The following is a 6,668-nucleotide window of genomic DNA, read 5'->3' as shown; positions in this document are numbered from 1 at the left end:
GCTTAGTTATTGTAATTGGTTGCTTTTATCTTTCGTTTGGTGTTGTTTTTGCAGGTTGGAAAGATTGGAGTCGCCGGAGAAGACGACCGGAGTTTGACTCCGGCCTCGTTGACTCAGAAGGCCCATGCGTGGCGCGTTTCAATTTGTGCATTTAAATCCAAGGAGTGGGGATCCCACGCGGCATAAGCATATTGGCTAGTCAAAAGCCATCCATTCCTCTCTCTGCCAACGATTGGCGGTGACAGAAACCCAAGGACCCACTTTGACTTTTGTTTGAAACCTTTGTCAAATTCATATTTTTGTATATTAGATTTTCTACTCATTATTATTATTGAATGGCCTTACAGCGGCGTTGGAACAAGGGAAGGTTTGCAACTACTAACACCTGGGTTCGATCCTCAGGAACGACGTTATTTTTTTTCCATTAATTTAAACACGGATCCAGTGCAACACGCTTACGCATGTCCATCATACGTCTTCCAATCCCGTCCGTTGGATCTTCATATATCCAAATTTGAGAGCCCTAAATTATGCTGTCCACCATGCACCCTCAGAGACTAGATGCACAAGATCACGCCAGGTTTTCTTCCAAATCATTTATTTACTTATATAACTTGTTTTTTTAATTAATTAAAACCAAACCTTTTTTTCTTACTTATATTTTTTAGAATTTTGTTAATTATTTTTATTAAAATAATTAGTTAATTTAATGATTTTATTAATTTAATTAGGTTAGTTAAAATTAGAATTTAGGTTAAATAATTATGTTTAATTAATTAATTTTAGGTTAACTAATTTTTTTAATCAGGTTTAGTCTTCAACTTCAAAAAAACCATAGATAATCAAGAGGTAGGGTTTGTCCATTAACTGTAGGCTAGGTTTTTGCCCCATTAAGTTTGCCTGTTATAATCAATCATTGAATTTCTTCAAAGCGCAATTCTCTTCTCATCTCATACTCCATTGTTTGTCGCATGCCTTCAATTTTAAATTTTTATTTTAATTTTGCCTTATTTTATCTGCCTTTGGTTGCCCTTGTGGCTGGTATTAATTTATAAGGTTTAATTTTCGCGCCCAATTCTTCATCTATTTTGTATCTGCCCCAAAGCCTTGTATATTTTGCCTCTATCTTCTTGCAGGTGTTTATTGTAATAGTTTAGATTTATCTTCCTGCCTTTAATTTTTCTGCCCACAGGTGTTTATTGTAATAGCGTAGGGCTTTTACCTTTATGCCTTTAATTCCTGCATTTTTAAAACTACGTGGTTAGTTAATTAGGGAGTGCAAACCATGAATTAAACATAGAATCACTAACTTTACAAGATAAATGTAATCAAAGTTAACTGCGTGATTGTGCCACACACAAACCTTTAGGGTAATCCCTCTTGTTGCCTGTCGCCTTATTACTGTTGCCTTGTTGCCTTACGAATTGTGCCTTTAAAATAGTCAAGTCCCTCAATTCCAAGGATACCTAAAGCAAAGTTGCCAAAATCATTTAAACCATCGTATGAGATATAATCCCTCGAAGTTGCCTCGGAAAAATAAGATGATTGTCCCATTGCTAAGGTATCCTCGCATGATGCCTAAAATATAAAATGACTATTATATCCTTCCCTTAGACTACTTACCCTCTTTATGGTAGGGACAATCTTATGGCGAACGATAATTTCTCGATGACCCTTAACATCCAATTGAAAGACTTCTTGTCCCCTCATGGTATGGATAGACCCTTTCGCCTGAAAGACTTAAAGAACACGAAAGACAAAATTAGGGTAGGTAGTTCTCAATTGCTTGCTTAATTCAAAATTCAAAATGCTTTTCACACCTCCTTTTCAAACACTTTCAAAACAAGGCTACGCTTATTTACAAGCTAAAGTCCTTAACGAAACCTTTTTACTATTCACACACGATGCTTCAAACTTTTCAGACAAACAAGTGAGCTAAGCAATTAAGAGCCCATGGATAACCATGGATGCAAAGGGTGCCTTACACTTTCCCTTTGTATAACCTACCCCCCGAACTCAAAATCTTTCAAAGGTCTTTCCTGTTCTTTTAGCCTTTCCAATTGGATAAAATAAAAGTCGATGGCGACTCTTGCTTACCGCGACATTTCGAATAAAAGTCAATTCACCGTATTACAAATAGTCTCGTGGCGAACGATTATTCTCGATGACCCACACATCCAATTGAAAGACTTCCTTCCCTCTCATGGTATGGATAGACCCTTTCGCCCAAAAGACTTAAAGAACATAAAAGACAAACTTAGGCTAGGTAATTCTTAAATGCTTGCTCACATTTAAAACTTTCAAAATGCTTTTCACACCTCCTTTTCAAATCAATTAAAAAAGGTTACGCTTATTTACAAGCTAAAGTCCTTATTAAAATCTTTTTTCTATACACACACGACACTTCTTCAAACAATTCAAACAAACAAGTGAGCTAAGCAATTAAGAGCTTGTGGATAACCATGGATACAAAGGGTGCTTTACACCTTCCCTTTATATAACCTACCCCCCAAACTCAAAATCTTTCAAAGGTTTTTCCTGTTCTTTTTGCCTTTCTTTAAATTGGATAAAATAAAAGTCGGTGGCGACTCTTGCTTACCGCGACATTTTCTTTAATGTCAGTTCACCGTATTACATCATCCATAATTTTTGGTGTAGTAAATCCTAATGTGGTTCCATTAGTGGGAAGTCTATTTCCCCTAATGACATCAACCCATATCTTTTTCTTCTCAAGTACCCCATTTGGTTTATTCTCTAATTTAGGGTTATTCACAAGAATATGTGAGATTCGTTCCTCCTTTGAACCTCCTTCTGATGTAACATCCTTGCCATTAGTTCCAATTGTAACATTCTTTTATCCGTTCTAATCTTTGAGTTCACTGGTGTGGCTGGTGAAGTAGACACCTTCTTCTTTGGCCTTACTCTTCCCCGAGTCATTGCTAGAAGAAAAGGATCTTAACACCAATGGATAGATCCACCGGTTGGTCCCTAAACCCGAAGGCTAGGACTTTAAAGCTAACCGAAAGACCCATCACAACGCTAAGATCAAATGAAAAAACCCTAGATTGTTCACCAAAATCGCACCGGAAATCGCATTGGAAATGGCCTTTCCTCTTTAGTGCAAATGAAATATCCATGTTTGGGTTAGCAAATATCTATTTTTGTTAAGCTTAAATATGTATTTTTATCAAGCAAATAAGTTTGTCCTTGTTGTTTATTTTTATCCTTGATGATTTTGTCTATTTTGGAGTTAATCCTAGTAACATGTGGAGTATTTAATTTCAATCCATGCAATATAAATATCATAAGTATTAAAATCATGTATTCTACATTTTATATGGGCCAATTAAAATGAAAATCAAGATCGTAATGTTGTTTACGGTGATTTCCAGTAAACAACCGCTAGTCGTCCAAACTATAAATATTCTTTGGTTACTCGCAGGATCGACTAGATTGATCCTAGGACATAGTCAAAGAGTTGTCTTTCAAGATAATTTGGTTCAGATTCTTTGATCCTTTGTTTCGCTTCGAAAACTTGGTTATGGTATGAACGTATAAATAACTTGCGAAATAAACTAACAAAGTACACAACTGAAAATAAACTTGTTATAACGTAAATAGAACTTTGACGAAGATGTAAAAGAATGTAAATTTTAGAAATGTAAAGTGCAATAATGTAACAACTTGACGAAAGAAATAAAGACACTTGAATCTACAGAAAGACTAGGCAAAAAAGTAAAGGAAATTAAAAGACATTTCGATTCATGAAACCATTTATGAAGTCTACATGAATGTCCGCTAGATCTCAAACAACTCAGCAGCCTTGGGAGAAAAAATGACTGAAGAAACATTGGTAAGGAAGATCCTCAGATCACTGCCTAAGCGATTTGATATGAAGGTAACTGCCATAGAGGAAGCTCAAGACATCAGCAACATGAAGCTGGACGAACTTATTGGTTCTCTACAAACCTTTGAGTCAAGCATCTATGAGCCTGTTGAAAAGAAGAACAAAAGCATCTTTTTTGTCACCAACACTGGTGATAATTCAAGAAAAAGCAATGGTGGAAGTGATGAGAATTTATCAGACGTTATAACCATGCTTGGAAAACAATTCAACAAACTTATTAAAAGATTTGATCAAAAGTTTAGACCCAATGTCAAGAACACTTCCAATGACATCTGTCAGTCTTATGATTCAATCAACAAATTCAAAGCTGAGGAAAAGCCCAATCAAATGAAAGGGGTTCAGTGTCGTGGATGTGAAGGATTTGGAATCATAAGAGCTGAATGTCCTACCTACCACAAGGAACAAAAGAAAGGACTGACTGTTACTTGGTCTGATGAAGACTCGGATTCAGAAGAGCAAACTGCAAGACATGTCACAGTTTCAACAAGAATCTATGAATATGATGATGAATCCAGGGATGATGAGCTAGCCTTTGATGAACTAGTTGCCCCGTACAAGAAGTTGTGTATGAAGAATGCTGAAGTCTACAAACAAGTGGAGAAGCAAGATATAATCATAAGAGAGCTAGAAACTGAGAAGAATAAACATCTTGCAACCATTGACTCCCTCAGTAGTGAAGTAAGCATGTGGAAATACAAACTTGATCAAATGACCAAGTCATTCAAGATGCTGAACAATGGATCTGATACTCTAGAAGAAATTCTGGAATCTGGACAAAGAATAGGAGACATGTCTGGAGTGGGATTTATGGATAAAGAGGAATTCATTTCTAGATTCAGGAGAGCAAAGCCCGAGACTTGTGTGACCAACCAGATGTCAGCACCAATGTCAAAACATCAAGACAAAAGAAGAAAGAGGCATTTAAAGAAGAAATTCCAAAAATGGAGGTGTCATCACTATGGGAGATTCGGTCACATAAAGCCATTCTATTTCAGACTATTTGGATATCCAGACCAAACTCATCAAGCCAAACCTAAATATAATACATTCAACAGAAAGTAACAGTGGACAACAAAGAATGTTGCTCTGGTAGCACACACTTCTCTAAGGATTCCTGCAAAAGAAGATTGGTACATTGACAGTGGTTGCTTAAATCTTATGACTGGGAGGAAGAAATCTCTAGTGGACCTCAAATTGGAAGGAAACAACTATGTGACTCTGGGTGATGGAGAAATAAGAGAAGTCAAAGGTGTTGGGAAGACAGAAGGGCAAGGTATCCCTAATCTAAACAATGTTCTTCTTGTACAAGGATTGGCTGCGAACTTTATAAGCATCCGTCAGCTATGTAACGGAGAATTCAATGTCAGGTTCACCAAGGAGGAGTGCATCATCACTAATGAAGCAAATGAGGAATTCATGAAGTGATTTAGGTCTAAGGATAATTGCTATCTATCGAAGCCAAACACACCTGTCTACCCCTCTGACTACTCCATGATCAGAGAAGAATTAAAAATTTACCGTCAAGAATCTGATGAATCTGATGAGTCTGATGAATCTGATGAAGAATCATATGTTGGGGATCTCACCATAAGTGAACTGTCTACTGGTTTTACGGAGTCCTGTTTAATGAAGGAGAAACTGTGTGCAAAAGTAAGGGAGTACAGAAGTATCAATAGATTTCTGCTAGAAGAAAGAGTAAGCATTGTGATAGACATTACAGATCGGGAAAGAAAACTAGAAAAGTCAAATGTGAGCAACGATCAAAAAAGTCTATCTGAAAGCAATGTCACAGAGAATGTTGAAACAACATCTGAAGATATTATGAAGGAAAAGGGTATGTTAGGTATTTGTTACCAAAACATATTATAGCAATTAACCTACGTTGGGGAATATTTTTTAGGCTTTGCGAAAATCCACGATTTGAAATTTCCCTCACTCAGTGTGCATATAAAGCTCCCTCGATCTCATAGTATTCTAAAAACGGAAAACTTTCCTATTAGTTCTTCTCGCTACTTACTAAGGTTGAACTACTCGAATTGTTCTCACAGGCGTGACATAGGTTTTATCTCAAAAAGTTTCAGAATGTCTCAGTAATCGAGTGATGGATCTCCCGTATCGGACTCGGCAACACCGGAAGAGTCCTTTAACCCTAATAGTATTCTTAAGTTTGTCCCTTTAAGGACGATTAGCAGTGACGAACTAAAGGCCACAAAGCCTAAAACGACACATGCAAAACGACCCAACGAGGGTATTCACAACAAGGGCACCAAACCCTCTTCATTTTCTATCATGGAGGAACTTACTAAAGAAGGATCCAAATATTTCGATAGCATAATTACCAGGATTGTTACTCGCATCCTGAAGGAAAATCTTCAAGTGCCTGGAATATCTATTCCTCTTCAAACCATAATGGCTGATCCCCTCAAGAACACCAGTAAGGCTGAAGCTGTTCACACCGTTGATAGTAACCTAGCTGAAGAGGAGATCAACAAGGATGGACAAGGGATTGTTAAGAATACCAATGTTACTGAGGATGTCAATGACATCAGATAATGAGCACCGTAAGGCCAATACTGAAACTGATACAAATGTGGTAGACTTAGATGAGTACTCTGACAACTAATTGCTTACCTCCTTGAATCCTAGTGTAGCCAACAGGCTAATGACAAGAAGAAAAGGCAAAACTATTGTTCAAAGATCACCTAAAAAGAGAACACAAGTGAACAGCGTTGCCAAAGACGCTGTTAGGGATCAAACACAG

This window comes from Vicia villosa, unplaced genomic scaffold, assembly GCF_029867415.1.
Source record: "Vicia villosa cultivar HV-30 ecotype Madison, WI unplaced genomic scaffold, Vvil1.0 ctg.002159F_1_1, whole genome shotgun sequence".
Taxonomy (NCBI): Eukaryota; Viridiplantae; Streptophyta; class Magnoliopsida; order Fabales; family Fabaceae; genus Vicia; species Vicia villosa.
The sequence above is the reverse complement of the archived record's forward strand: the minus strand, read 5'-3'. Positions refer to the sequence as shown.